Genomic DNA, 14,789 nt, shown 5'->3' on the forward strand with positions numbered 1-14,789 from the left:
AAGACGAAAAAACCGCTAAAGGAAGAGGCTCGCGGAACGGATTAATTTCGTCTTGCGAGGCACCACTGTATTTTAATGTAGCAGCATCTGCACTTCGGAACTCACAGCTTATTGACATCAGGCAGGAACCTCCACTGCCTGCTTAAAACAGTTTTGTTTAGGCAAGCCTATGCAGTCATATGGAGTTTACATGTTTTATTTCTTGCTAGCTACTGTTGATTTTAATCACCTTTTGAATATTTTAAATATCTGCTTTTATCAATAATTTTTTTTCATATTAAGCAGTATGAATTTTGGACACCCACCCACTTTATATGTAAATTTATAGGCCTCTTAACCTGCCATATGACCCTCAAAGAAGCTTAAAATAAAAGCAACCATAAACACAATTTTGATGCAGCAGTATCACAGAAAAAAAGCTACGGTTTAGAAAAGAAAACCCACTACTGAGAATGCAGAAACCCGCAAATTGAGTGGATGAGACAAATGTTGGTCGAACGGTAAAGAGGGCGCTTTCTGCATGTGCTCTAGAGGGAAGTGAGGGGCAGATGGGGCTCATCTACCTGGGGAGGTGGCCCATCTAGGAGAAGGAAAACTCATCCTAAACCTCTGCTACCTTGTGGCCATACTCATTCATGAGAGAAAGGCTTCGGGAGTAAACTCCGAGAAGAAATCCGTACCCGCTGCCTTGTGGGACATCTTTGGGAGAAGAAAAGGCTAAGGAGTAAGCCCAACACAACTCCTGCCACCAAGATGGTGCCAAAGGCCTTGCTCTGCTTTCCTTTGAACCACATCAGCAAGGCCAAGTGTGTGTGGGGGGGGGGGTCTTGTCATCTGGGCAGCCCAGGACCTCCAGACACCCTGCCCAGGCTTGTGCCCCAGGGAGGTCACTTTGGTGCTGCAAACACAGTGATTCTGGAGGCACACTCCATTGTGTCTGAGATGGACAGATGCTAACAACAACGTCAGGACAGGACACCCAGTCTGGCCTTCTACCTTATGCCTCTTCTCCCCTCCCTCATGGCTCCCTGCCCCCATCTCAGTGCACGGGCTTCTCCCACAAGACCCTCACTTTCTCCCCCTCCCCAGGCTGCCAAATGTTTGCAACTCCTCTGCTTCCCAGAGCCACACTCCCATTTCTCTTGCTCCTGAACCTAGTGAAACATTAACAAATGTAATGCTTCCTGTTGTGGAAGCCAGTAAAGGGGGGGGGGGTATCTGATAGGCTGGCAAGCAATCCCAGTAACTCCCCACCCCCTCTGCAGATGGCAAAAAGGAAGCCCCACAGCCTGCAGAGCAGTGCAGGAAGAGAGAGAGAAGTCTCACATCGCCTAGGTAACCAGGCAACTCTCTATCTTTCTGTGCTGTGTTGCAGCAAAGTATGGGGTGGAGGGGGAGAAACAAAACAGCATTGACGTGCATATGCCACATCAGTTGTGGAAAGCATGCATGTGTAAATTGGCGCTCTTCTTTTTAAAACACACAAAAGAGACCGAGAACTGGGGTTCTCGCTTGTGTGTATCTAAGAAGGGAAAATAGCAAACTGTATGCATGTATTTTTTAGAGGACAACCATTTCAGTATTATCCAGAGCCCAGGGTCAAACACGCTGCCCCTTGTGTCCCTTGAAAGCCCCGTCTCCCATTGTCCATACCCTGCAAGAGGAGGGGAGCCTTCTCTGAGCACAGAGCCCCTCGGGATTTAGGCTGCACCCACACCAAACATCCAGAACACTATCAAGCACCTCACAGAGCTACAATCAATCTCTCTTCCTATGGAACTCGGGGAATTGAGGGCTCTCGTGTAACAACTTTCAGCAGCCACAACCAACTACAGTTCCCAGAGTTATTTGAGGGAAGCCAAGGCTGTTAAAGTGGCATAATAATGCGTGTATTGTGTCAATGCAGCCATGGAACTATTAGTAAGTCAAGGCCATTTATCTCTTACTGTGAAAATGCCATTTTAGCTTAGAAGTTTTCCAGCTAGGCTTTAATAAATATCTTTTAAAAAAAAGAAGTTTTCCAGCTAGGGTCCAGGCAACTGTTGGAAACTTCCAGAGATTTCTTAATTAAAAATATCAGTAATGGCAAGTGAAACTCTCTTATAATTATATATTTTTTATTTATACCCCGCCAATCTGGCTGGGTTTCCCCAGCCTTGAAGAGTTTCACCTGGCAAGCTAAAACGCATGCACTGATGGAACAATTGTAATAGTGTGACAATGAATTCCGCCCTTTGAGAATAGGTTGTAGATTGCCACAGTTTAGAACTGGAACAGAAAATAGAGTCTAGGGTCACTACACATAATTCTGTGTCACACTCTGCTCAAGGCAAAGACATGCACACATACACATGTTTTGGGAAGTTACATCATGAAGCAGACGAACACTAAGAAACCTTTGAAAACAACAACTAAGCCCTGTTAGGTTTGCACTGCTCATGAAAACTATGAGAAATATGGAGCTGGTTTCAGGAACCAAAGTCGCTCGGGCAACAAAAAGAATCTTTTCTTAAAGTGTAAAGTACTGCATTTGTTATCCAAAGCAGCCTCTATTCTGCTTTAAAAAAATAAAATAAAAAATTAGCTGTGCTCCACTGGCCAAGGCATTCATACTAGAGGCGAGAGAAAATTGTCTCCCCAAATTATCTATCCTACTATTTCGGTAGTGAAATTGAGGGTGTTACTTTGATTAATATTCTCAGGGAATTTGTGGGCGAGAGGGGTGGAGAATAAATTTTCCAACAGTTTTTTGGGGGAGTGAGACTGTTTAGCAGCAGAAGCAGAAACCACTGTGTCAGCATCCGGCCAAGCTGTATGACCCACGGCACCCCAAATCATGTTGCGCTGGTGTAGTGGGGTAGCCAGCAAAAAGAAAGAAAGAAAAAAACCACCCAGTGCAGAATTTTTAGAGAATCTGTGGGATGGGGCAGGGCAAAAAAGAAAATTATCTGACATTTTATTCTTCTTCTTCTTTTTTTTTTTTTGGCATACCTCCATTCACAACAGTAGTAAATGTTTACATCAGTGTTGTTGTTGTAATTTGCATACTGCCCTATACCTACAGGCACAGAGGTCAGGTCTGAGGCAGAGACTGAGGGGCAGCAAACCACACAAAAGTGTTCATTCTGCCATTCCCTAATGCAGGTCCGCCCAACTCGTGACCCATCAAGACGGATACAGCCCCCCCCCCCCAGTGACATATACCGTGCCCTGCCAACACACACATATGCAGCCCCAGGAAAAGAGCCGAAACAGATTTACTAGCAGGCATCGTGCATTCGCTGTATCTGCTCAGCATGGTGAGTCACGAGTTGTGCAGGTGTGTCCTGCTAGCTCAAAGGCAGGAGCTGAGGCATTTTTGAAAGTCCGGCTACATCCTGGACCTTCCTTTCAACCACGCAGGCTGGCTCTTGATGTTCGGCTGCTGGAGGCAACAACGGGTTTTGCCATTCTATTTTCTCCTGGCTGCAGCTCCTTTTCCAATTCTGAAGGGAAGAGACTGTCACTCTGAAACTGGCTTTATGCTGCCCTTAAGATTTTAGGACTATTGCTTTTATTTTATGGGGAATGAATTTGTCATTTCCTGTAAGCCACCCGGATGACATGTTGTTATTGGGTAGAATACAAAGGCAGAAAGAAAAAAACAGATCAATTCATTCCATTTACAGTGGTACCTCGGGTTACATACGCTTCAGGTTACATACGCTTCAGGTTACAGACTCCACTAACCCAGAAATAGTACCTCGGGTTAAGAACTTTGCTTCAGGATGAGAACAGAAATTGCGCGGCGGTGGCACGGCGGCAGCAGGAGGCCCCATTAGCTAAAGTGGTGCTTCAGGTTAAGAACAGTTCCAGGTTAAGAATGGACCTCCGGAACGAATTAAGTACTTAACCCGAGGTACCTCTGTACGTGCTTGCAAGAAGGGCTGCAAGCAGGGCAGCTGCTTGCACACTACAGGCCATCATGTCCAAAGGTTTGGGGGCAGGTGGAAAATGGTGTCCCCGAGAGGATTATCATTTTCCTGGAACCCCCAAGAGAGAATTCTACTGCTTACAGAGTTGGGCTGTCCCTGCACAAATACAAAGCTCCTCTCAGGAGCATCACATCTGAATAAACTGCATCAGAACTTTAAGAAACAACTTACCTGCTGAAGAGTTCAGAGCAATGGACTGAATTGAAGTGATCAAAAAATGTAGTAGTTCACTATATCCATGTCACAACTGGAGATTTCGGGGAGTCTAAAGAAGTTGCATGAAGCCACGTAGCTCTGCAAGAGAAGATTTAACATGTTACACTGCAGAAAATTGACTTGCTAATGACATACCTTTGAGCCTTTGCCCAACTACTTTGTTTCTGAACCCTGATCTGTAACTCAGCCCATACCTGCAACCAAAACAACTGTATATGGCTTGCCTGTTTACCCTGCCTCTACTAAGCTCCCTTCCACTATCGTTTCTCTTGTAATGAATTTTAGATTGCAAGCTCCTTGGGACAGTGATCTGTCCTCTTTCACTCTGTAAGATACTATTATTATTACTTACCGTATTTTTCGCTCTATAATTTTTTTTCTTGTTCTCCCCCTCTAAAACAAGGTCATTCTCCCCCTCTAAAACAAGGTGTGTTCACCCGAAGCCTCCAGAGCCCAGCGGGAGTTCCCTCTGGGCTCCGGAGGCTTTGGGTTCCTTTCGACCTGCTCTTTGGGGCTGGCGGGGGGAAGCGCTGCTTTCCCCCACCGCCAGCCTCCAAACCAGGTCGGGGAGCAGCGCGAAGGAGTCGCGCGCCTTCCCGCTGCCCCCAGAGCTTGTGGGACTGGCGTTGCAGCTTTCCCCCCACCTTCGTACAGCCTTCGTATCCTCCGTCTCGCTGTTCTGGCTGCGGGGACAGCCTTCGTAGCCTCCGCAGGGCAGCGGGGTGAAACGGAGGCTTTGCGCAGCTAACCCCAAGCTAGAACAGCGAGACAGAGCGCTGCGCAGCGCTCCGTCTCCCTGTTCTGGCTTTGGGCTTAGCAGCGCAGCCTGCATTCGCTCTATAGGACGCACACACATTTCCCCTTAATTTTTGGAGGGGGAAAAGTGCGTCCTATAGAGCGAAAAATACGGTATATGTTGCCAAATTCAAAGCATTTCTAGGCAACTTACAAGCACAACTGAAAAGCAACCATAAAGTTAAATGACAAACAATACCCCCCTCCTCCCAAAGACACACATCCAGATCCACCCCCCCCCACTCCAGGTGTTATCACAATCAGTCAAAATGCTGGGAGAAAAGGTATGTCTTGACCTGGTGCCAAAAGCATGTAAAAGCTGGTGCCAGGTAGTCTTTCCTGGGTAAAGCATTCCATGTACACACCTAATGGTTCTGATGTTAACACCACCAGCAGCAGCATTTGTGTTATTTTTGAGCGTTCAAAGCATTTCCTGTACATTATCCCAGGGATCATATAGTCACCATGTAAGGTAGGTTTGAGTTGTTATCCAAATGTTGCAGCAGTAAGGCTGAGGGTGAGAGAATGTGCCCAAGGCCACAGGAAAGACACAACAAACATTTCCAAATGTACCTGAAAACTAGGTCTACCAGCTTCAACTCACAGTTGAGGAATCTCTGGTCTGTGGCTCAAATTAGACCAGCCAGCAGTTCCAGTTTCCCCCCAAGGACCACCTATATGACACCAGGTGTGAGGCAGGTACAGTACAGTAACAGTTGCAAAGGAACAACTGGGAGCGTTAAAGCGCATTCTTGATTCTTCCTTTGCCAGAATGGCTTACATCTGTGACGGTTAAATTTGGCGCAAAATACAAGCCCTACTAGGTTCAGCTACATTCAATTTTGATCCAACAAAGTGAAATTCAAAAGTAAACCCACAAATATCCAACAACAGACTCACTGTCCCCAGGGCAGAAATCAGTGGTTGCATCTAATGCTAGATCTGCTCAAAGCAGACCTACTGAAAACAATGGGCATAAGTAACTTAGGTCCATTAACTACATAGGCTCAATCCTGAGCCCACTCTAGAAATCCCAAGGGTTTTACTCTGGCATTAATGTGGGACAGAAACTTCCTGGTTGGCTGCAAAGGACACCCTCTCCTGTTCAGGGACTGCAGAGAGGAGGAAATAGGCTTGAAGAAGATGCTTTTCTCACATCCACTCTCCTCCCACTATAGGCAAGGGGTCTTGAATTCACTCTAGTAGAGCACCTCCACAAGACTGCCATTAGCTGAACAGCTGCACACTTAGTCTATGGAGCAGATGGCGCAAAATTTCTATGATCTCTCCCCACCCTCCACGTTACTTGGACTTAGGCATGCACAAAATAGCTAAAGAAATCCTTTCCTGGGGTCTTGTGCATTAGAAGCAGCAGCAACAACAACAACAACAGGTCTCTAGGATGACAGATTTACCATCAAACAGCTGTTTGGAGATGTCAAGCCTGCCAGATTTGTGACAAGAACCATGGATGTTCAACTAAAACACCAGTGAAACACAGTTGTTGAAGGAACAACTGAATATCATCAGCTGGCACTCAAGCCGTAACTGAGTTGACAGTAAGAAAACTGATAATATCAGACCCACTGCTGACAAAACTTTATATATTTTTAAAGGCCACTTCCCAGCAACCCATCACGCTTCAGGAGGATAGAGTCCTGCACATAAACAGGCAAGGTTATGAAGACAGCTCTCCCAATGCTAAGGGAAAAGCTTGGTCTCCACCTCAGTTGTGTCCCTGAATGCAATTCACTCATAGAGCAAAAGGATGTATTTGAGGAGAGCTTTGTTGTGAGGAACTTCCAACCTAGTGCCAGGGAACCTGGCCTTCACTGGCAGATTTGCCAGTGCAGGCATAGGCAAACACGGCCCTCCAGATGTTTTGGGACTACAACTCCCATCATCCCTAGCGAACAGGACCAGTGGTCAGGGATGATGGGAACTGTAGTCTCAAAACATCTGGAGGGCCAAGTTTGCCTATGCCTGTGCCAGTGTATTGGTAGACATGGACTGTCACATCTGCTTGAAGGTTGGTTACAAGCTATATCTTCCGTGCAGGAGAATCCCTGGGCTGTTGTAATGATCTCAGGCAGGCAAGTGAGTCTCTGGCAGTTTTATGTACGTTTATTTACAATTTACATCCGGAGAGCGGCGCCAGGCCTGCCGGCATTAGCTACAAGTTGGACACTCTGAGTCTTCGCTCCTATCACAACATGTAGGGTACCAAAGTCCAGTCCATCCTCTTTTGTACTTCCGTTGCATCTTAACCCTTTCGGCTCTTCTGGTTCAAGGAGAAGATGGGTGAAACCCCCCCCCCCCGTTATCAAATGACAATTCCTCCTTGTTGCATCTCTGTCTCCCTCCTTGTTGCATAGCAACCCCCTCGATGTCTTCTGTCTCCTCCCCTTCCTCTGCCTGTGAGCTCTCCAAGTCTGGGAACACTTGATAAAGGGGGGGCCGAACTACCCCACTCCTGCTCTGACTGTGGCTGCGATCTCTCACTTCCAGAGTCAGACTTTGTCTCCCTTTGTACAGGCATTCCTTCATCTCCAGAGACTGTCTCTTCCCAGGTGTTCAATTCAGCCACGTCCCTGACAGCTGTTAAGGATATGCAAAAGGGAGTCTGAACTGAAGGCAGGAAAGGGGGCTAGTGCTGGTGACTTGTGGAAGTCAGCTGGTAGTTCACCACCCCTCATATCAGCAGAGTCCTCAGAGATTTCCTGCTCCCAGCAGACAGCTTCTTCCAGAGTTCCTGGTTAAGGGGAAACTCCTCTCCCACACAGTTCAAAGTAGCAAAGTCTTTAATGTCTCCAGACACAAGATAAAACTAAGCACTGCTATCTCCTAGATGCGGTTCTTCTGGCCTCTGAAGTAAAGATACATATGTACAACGAGAGCCACTAACACTATCAACATGCTAGCTAATGCTGTGTAAATCGTGCAGCCTCTTCCCTTGACTCTCCAAGATCCAGAGTCAGATCCTGACAGCAAACAGGATAGCAAAAGGGCCTGAAGCAAGACAGGGACAACAGGACAGGAAACAGGAAGCACATACGGAAAGCAATGCCCTGGAGACTATTATACCTGTCTCTACACGTAGGCATATTTCCTGAACCAATGGGAGGGTGAATGACTCAGCAAGTCATACACTCAACCTCACTGGTGTTGCTATGGTAACCCAGTGCACCTGGCACCCTTATCTCAGAATACCCATATGTGGATGATGTGCTCCTCAAGACATGAGACTGAGGACTGTGTAGGCCAACCCATTGTCCTCATGACACCAACAGATGGCTACACAGAAGACACAACAGATTGGCTGGAACAGCTGCCAATAAACTAAAGAGGCATCAATGTCATGGACTGGCTGGATGCAGAGGAGTGGGGGGGGGCAGCTGGGGAATCCCCAAAGGAACCCCCAGGGGAAGAAGTCTCAGAGCCAAGAGGTGACAGTTAGTGGTCAGAGGGAGAAGAGGGGGCAGACTGGGAGAAGGAGGTGTCAGAAGAGGTAAACAGGGCTTAGTGAGCAGGAAGAGGCTGGGGAATGGAGAAGTCCTGACTCTGAGGCAGATGAGGATGGGGGCCAGGAGACAGAGAAGCAGCTGAAGAAATCAGGGAATCTCCCCCTCCGGCTGCAAACAGCTCGGCTCTGCCCTGGTCTCCCAGAACATTCAAAGAAACAAGGGCAGAGCAAAAAAGGCAGAGCAAAAAGATGAAGGACCCTGAGATTGCTTGGGAAGGACGGGGGGGGGGGGAGGAGTCTTAGGAAGCGTTGGGAAGGCTCCTCGCAACTGCTTCAGTGGGGCAAGACCTACTGGAAAGAGGTGCTGGGATCTCCAGGCCTGCACTGTTTTGGTTGCTTGGAATAAAGAGTCAAGTTCCCAGGCACTGGTGTTTTTACTGCTGACTTGCTCCTGACTCCGGCTGCTGACAATCAAGGACTTTCACAGTAATATCACAGTGGCAGACCAAAGATCACGGCCCTGGCCGTGTTTGTTTGCATGGAGAAGCTTCTAGGGGAAGGGGGGCTGAGCAAGGAAAGCAGGCTTCTTGACCCAGCAGTGGGAAACCACAGACCCAGAGGCCTAACAAGACTGTTTTGGCCAAGCCGCATCCACCAGCCCTATTCCAGTTGAAATATTCCATGCTGTGACTTTGGCTGCGTGGTTTGATTTCAGAGGAAAATGGACAGAGGAAGACTGTCCACCTGCCAACATTGGCCTGCAAAGGTAGGAGATGCAGGGACCTGGATAAAGAAAATTTGAAGGCAGTGTGGGGGAAATGAGCTTGCAACTATATGGACCATTGCAATACTCCCATGTAAGCTAGTAGAGAACAATCAGCTGAGAGGGCTCTCATTGGCTTTCATATACAGTAGTCCCATGGAAAATACCCATGTTAAACCATTTCACCAATACACATTTAGGCATTCTCATTTCGGGGTCAATTAAACCATTATACTTAACATTTCTGTGTCTGCACGTTCTTTTTGTTATTATTTCTTTTTCCTTCTCTATTCCTGCCCACCCCACCCCCGCCACGCCACACCTTTCTGGGTTTTTTGTATAAAAGTCTTGGTTTGGTTATTTTTCCCTATAAACCTTAATAAAATGTATTTTAAAAAAACAAAAGAGGGTGTTTAGTATGAAGATAAGAGAAAATGTGAAGCGTTATTTTCTTCTGTGTATAAGCTTGAGTAAGCCATCATTTTTATTTTGTTAGTTCACCTCCCGTTATTAATATACAGTGGGTTCATTTAATAATGTAAGGCTTCTTAAATAATTCTTCAATAGGTAATCATTACCATTTAATGTGCCTCACATTCCAAGTCTTGAAATATAAAACACGGAGGCTCAGCTGATAACGGCTCTCTGGTTCTTTCCTCCCTGCACAAGCCATTTGCCTGGATAGTACTTTGGATCTTTTTACACTAGTTATGGTCTATATTTTGCATTCCTGCAGGCACCGCTGCCCCAAGCAGAGAGCAGAATTGACAAAGGCATTTTAAAGGTTTCCATTAATTGAAGACAGTTCTGTTTCTACGCCATGCTCTCTGTGGGCTGCGCATGCCAAGTGGCTTGACCACCGCAAGCTCCGTGATAGCCATGCGCCCCAAGTGCCACATGCACAACACTGGGAAGAACCAGGGTCTCTTTCCCCAGCAGCCGCACGTAGGCCCAGCGAGGTCCGCCATAGGCAGCGGAATATTGAGGTTGCCTGGCCCCCTCCAAAGAAAGATGGGGGGGCCTTTCACACACACCCCGATGTTGCCCTGCCCCCTGTGCTTGAATTTAGGTCCGCTTCTCCCAAGAAACAAGCCTTTAAGTGTGGCAGACCCTCCCTTGTAGAACTCCTTGCCAACAGAGGTCCAGCAGAAATCATCCTTGCCATTTCTGAGGCACCTTTTGAAAACTATTATTTAGACCGGAGTTTGAAAGATGAAATTGTTTTTGTCAACCAGTAGTTACCGATGCTCTAATTTATTTTATTGTAACGTTTTGTTTTTATGTTGCGTACCGCTTTGCTATACAGTGGTGCCCCGCAAGACGAATGCCTCGCAAGACGGAAAACTCGCTAGACGAAAGGGTTTTCCGTTTTGGAGGTGCTTCGCAAAACGAATTTCCTATGGGCTTGCTTCGCAAGACAACAATGTCTTGCGAGTTCCTGCTGGTTTTTTTCCCTCCCCCCCTTTTTCTAAGCCACTAAGCCGCTTATCAGCTGATCCGATCAGCAGATAAGCCGCTAAAAGCCGCTAATAGCGCTAATCCGCTAATCCTTCAATGGGCTTGCTTCGCAAGACGAAAGAAAAAACTGCTAGACGAAGAGAATCACAGAAAGGATTCTTTTCGTCTTGCGAGGCACCACTGTATTTTTATGGAAGGGCAATATACGGTATTTTTCGCTCTATAGGATGCACTTTTTCCCCTGCAAAAATGAAGGGGGATGTGTGTGCGTCCTCCGCAAGCCTTCGGAGCGCGGCGGGAGTGCCCACTTGCGGATAGCAGCCTGCAGCCCGAAGCCTGGCTTCAGACAGCTATCCGCAAACCTTCGGAGCGCTCCCCCAGCCCGCAAGCTCCGGGAGCGGCAGCAAGGCTGCTCAACCTTGCCTCCACTCCTGGACCCATTCTGGGGGCTGGGGTCGGGGGAAGCTCGGGCTTCCCCTGCCCCAGCCCCAGCCCCAGGGCTAAAAACGAAGCCGCTCACAGCCTCTCCCGGCTGGAGAGGTTGTGCGTGGCTGAAGAGGAAGCCAAGACAGCCAGCGGGATGGATGTTGGCTTTCTTGGCTTCTTTGCTCTTTGGGGCTGGGGAGGGGAAAAATAATTTCCCCCCCTTTATTCCCCCCCCTAAAAACTAGGTGCGCCCTATGGTCCGGTGCACCCTATGGAGCGAAAAATACGGTAATTATTTCTTTTAATTTTACATTATCAATTATTTTAATTATGTTATTTTTTAAACAATCCTTCTTGCATACTGTTCTTTACACATATAATTCTGAAAAAGGAGATTTCCCATGATTTTTCACAATAAAGAGGCAATAAGAGCAAGCCCCTAAACTAACATGCATCTAGCTACCTTAATTAACAAGTATAAATGCTCGCATGTGAAAAACCCAGCTATGGGCATGGAAAATGCACTTATCTTTGCAGAGGATCTATTCACCTTCACCCGTGTTATCTTTCCATCTCTGCTGACTTTCACGGAGGTGCAAACACTATGAACACTTTCGTAACACATGAAAAAACCCTGGAAAGTTGCCAAGTTAGTTACCACAAAGGCCTGTTTAAAAATAGTCACACATGCTGGAGACTTTACTGAGAAAGCAGCAACCTGCAATGTTTGCTGAGGTAAAACTGCAGCTGCCATTATTGAAAACCCGACGAGAGAATAAAATATGCAATGACTATAGACCCTGGAAGATTTAAACCCTGTAGGAATGTGGCCCTGGATTTATACCCCTTTGTTGAATTTTTTGCCATATAACTTTTGCCCCGTAACCTCCTAATTTCAATCTTAACCAAAGCCACACATTGCTAGCTTTGTTTGCTGAGACGTTTGCAGGATGCTCAAAGTTCCTGTCAAGCACACAAGGTATCTTAGAATAAATTAGACAAAACAGGTTATTGTATCGCTTCTACCCCCACCCCACCCTGCTTCCCCAAGCCCTTGTCTTGGCTACAGGTGGCAAAACCACTGGTTGAGAAACTGGGTGCCCTGTTAGGAAACATGCTTCTCTCAACTTTCGAACTGTGGTTTATTGTCAAGGTGACTGGTCAACATGGGAGACATGCGTTTCTACTGGCTGCACACTCCAGGAGCATACAGTGGTACCTTGGTTTAAGAACAGCTTAGTTTATGAACAACTTGGATTAAAAATGGTGCAAACCCAGAAGTAGGTGTTTTGGTTTGTGAACTTTGCTGTGGAATAAGAACATGTTCCACTTCCTGTTGAGTGTGTTCCATTTGTAAATTGAGTCCCCCACTGCTATGGGAAAGCGCGCCTTGGTTTAAGAACGCTTTGGTTTAAGAACGGACTTCCGGAACGGATTACGGTAATTCATAAACCAAGGTACCGCTGTATTGGGTTACTGGAGAAATCACAAGGGAGCAGCGCTCACAGAGAAGTGTGATTCACAAGGGAGGTTGCCATTACAGATTAACCAGGCCATTAGCTCTCATACATAGTAAGAACAGCATTCGCTAAGTGTAAAACACAAAGAATCTGGCCCAGGGAATCTGAAGATAGTCACGTCCAGTCAGGACTGGGAGCGGCGGTTCAGGTTTCTAGTCTCCTACGCTGTGGGGTAAATATGAAACCAAAGAAACTTTAAAGCAACAGATTACAATATCGGCATGGGGGGAATTTGCTCTTCAAGGTCACCTGAGCACACCCAAGGGTCGGCGTGTGCATAAAATCTTGGCCAATGGAATTGGGGCTATAAAACAAACCACCCACAAATGGCCTTTTGATTTGGAAGAGAAACCCGTAGAATACCCGATCAATCTGCAGCTCACCTAGCTATTTAAATGGGTACAAAAGTCCCATTCACAGGCTCAGCACATACAGCAGTCACACCAGTTCCTACTAATATTGTCTTGCAGGTCAAAGCATTACCTGGCAGTGAATTTATTCTGCTACACGGATGATGCCAGGGCAGAATTCCAAGGGATAGGCTCATTTTGCAAATGTCTACAAAATGATGCATTTAGTTTATGGTCAGACCCCAGAGCCCTCTGTGCACAGAGAGTAGAGAACAGATGTTAGTTCCTACCAACATTACAGTGGTGCCCCGCAAGACGAACGCCTCGCAAGACGGAAAACCCGCTAGACGAAAGGGTTTTCCGATTTGGAGGCGCTTCGCAAAACGAATTTCCCTCCCCACCGCAAGACGAAAGCCCATAGGGAAATCTCCGGGACAGCGGGGAAGCGCAGCGCGTCTTCCCCACTGTCCTCGGACCTCCTCCGAAGGCTGGCGGTGGGGCGGAAAGCCCTTCTCCCCGCGCCGGCCTTCGGAAGGCTGCTCCGAAGGCTGGCGGTGGGGCGGAAAGCCCTTCTCCCCGCGCCAGGCTTCGGATGGCTGTCCTGAAGACTTGCGGTGGGAGGAGGGTTTTCCTTCCCACCGCCAACATTCAGAATGCTGTTCTGAATGTTGGCAGTGGGGAGGAAAAACCCTCCTCCCACCGCAAGCCCCGGGAACAGAGGAGAAGCGCTGCGCCCCTTCCCCTCTGTTCCCGTACCTGTCCTGAAGGCTTGCGGTGGGGAGAAAAGCCCTTCTCCGCACCGCCAGCCTGGCAAGCGGTTTCCATAGGAACGCATTAATTGATTTTCAATGCATTCCTATGGGAAACCGTGCTTCGCAAGATGAAAAACTCGCAAGAAGAAAAAACTTGCGGAACGAATTAATTTCGTCTTGCGAGGCACCACTGTAGTTCCTACCAACTGCACACAGTGTAAAGCCACTGGATTGGCCAGACCAGGTATAAATACTGGGTGCCTATTTTTCTGCCCTTGCCTACTCAACAGATCCATATCCTCCCTCGCTTTGCACTTCAGACTCTAGCTTCCAGCCGAAGCCACTGAACTCTAGCTAGAGAAATATATCCACCTTCCAGATTCAGGTATGGCCACCCATGGCATATTTGCAAAGAGAGAGAAACACCAGTTTTAAAACTGGGTATTTATGGCTTCCTCGAATAATGATACTTGCATTTCTGTACTGAATTTTCCAAAGTCAATGAAATAAGAACATTGAGGGGTCCCTTCAAGGGGTTGTTCAGCTTCTTAAGGAAGACTGGACCTTCAGAGACAGCGGATCTTTTAAGGCTCTAACCAGTCAAGAAATGAACAGAGACCAGACCAGGATATACGAAAGCAAAGCTGCTATAAGCCTGATCTTTATTAAAGCTGCTGCAACAGGGTGCTCCCCCCCCACACACACACACAGGAGAGAGGAGGAGGACCCAGAGCAAAGGTGTGCAAGCCCTTATATAGACTTTGAAATTTCCCACCCCTGTAGCTCAGTACCATCCCCCAGATACATCATACCTACAGCACAGAAGGGGTGTAGCCCAAGGCAATACATCAGAGAAGGGGCGGACTACAACAGAAATCTGAGTGCATTTTTTTCTTCTTCTCCTATCTGCTAGGTTACCTGATTGGATTACCTGGGCATCCTGGCCACTCTTTTGTTATGATAACTACTCAACTCCTGAATCCAGGTCACAGGCTCACCCTATTCATATCTTAAATGCATAGCCGTCAACTTTTCCCTTTTCTTGCAAGGAATCCTATTCGGAATAAGGGAA

General features: G+C 47.3%; 1 protein-coding gene across 5 annotated transcripts in view; it reads right to left on the bottom strand.

Moving 5' to 3' along the window:
* Positions 1-14,789, bottom strand: part of PRR5 (proline rich 5) — a 64,090-nt gene that overhangs the window by 37,569 nt on the left and 11,732 nt on the right. For all 5 annotated transcript variants that reach the window (XM_083503497.1, XM_083503494.1, XM_083503498.1 and 2 more), the window contains one exon: positions 4,146-4,268. The gene's annotated coding sequence lies outside the window, so the exon portion shown is untranslated. The remainder of the gene's footprint in view (positions 1-4,145; positions 4,269-14,789) is intronic.

Source organism: Podarcis liolepis (genome assembly GCF_965112155.1).
Source record: "Podarcis liolepis genome assembly, chromosome: 5".
Taxonomy (NCBI): domain Eukaryota; kingdom Metazoa; phylum Chordata; class Lepidosauria; order Squamata; family Lacertidae; genus Podarcis; species Podarcis liolepis.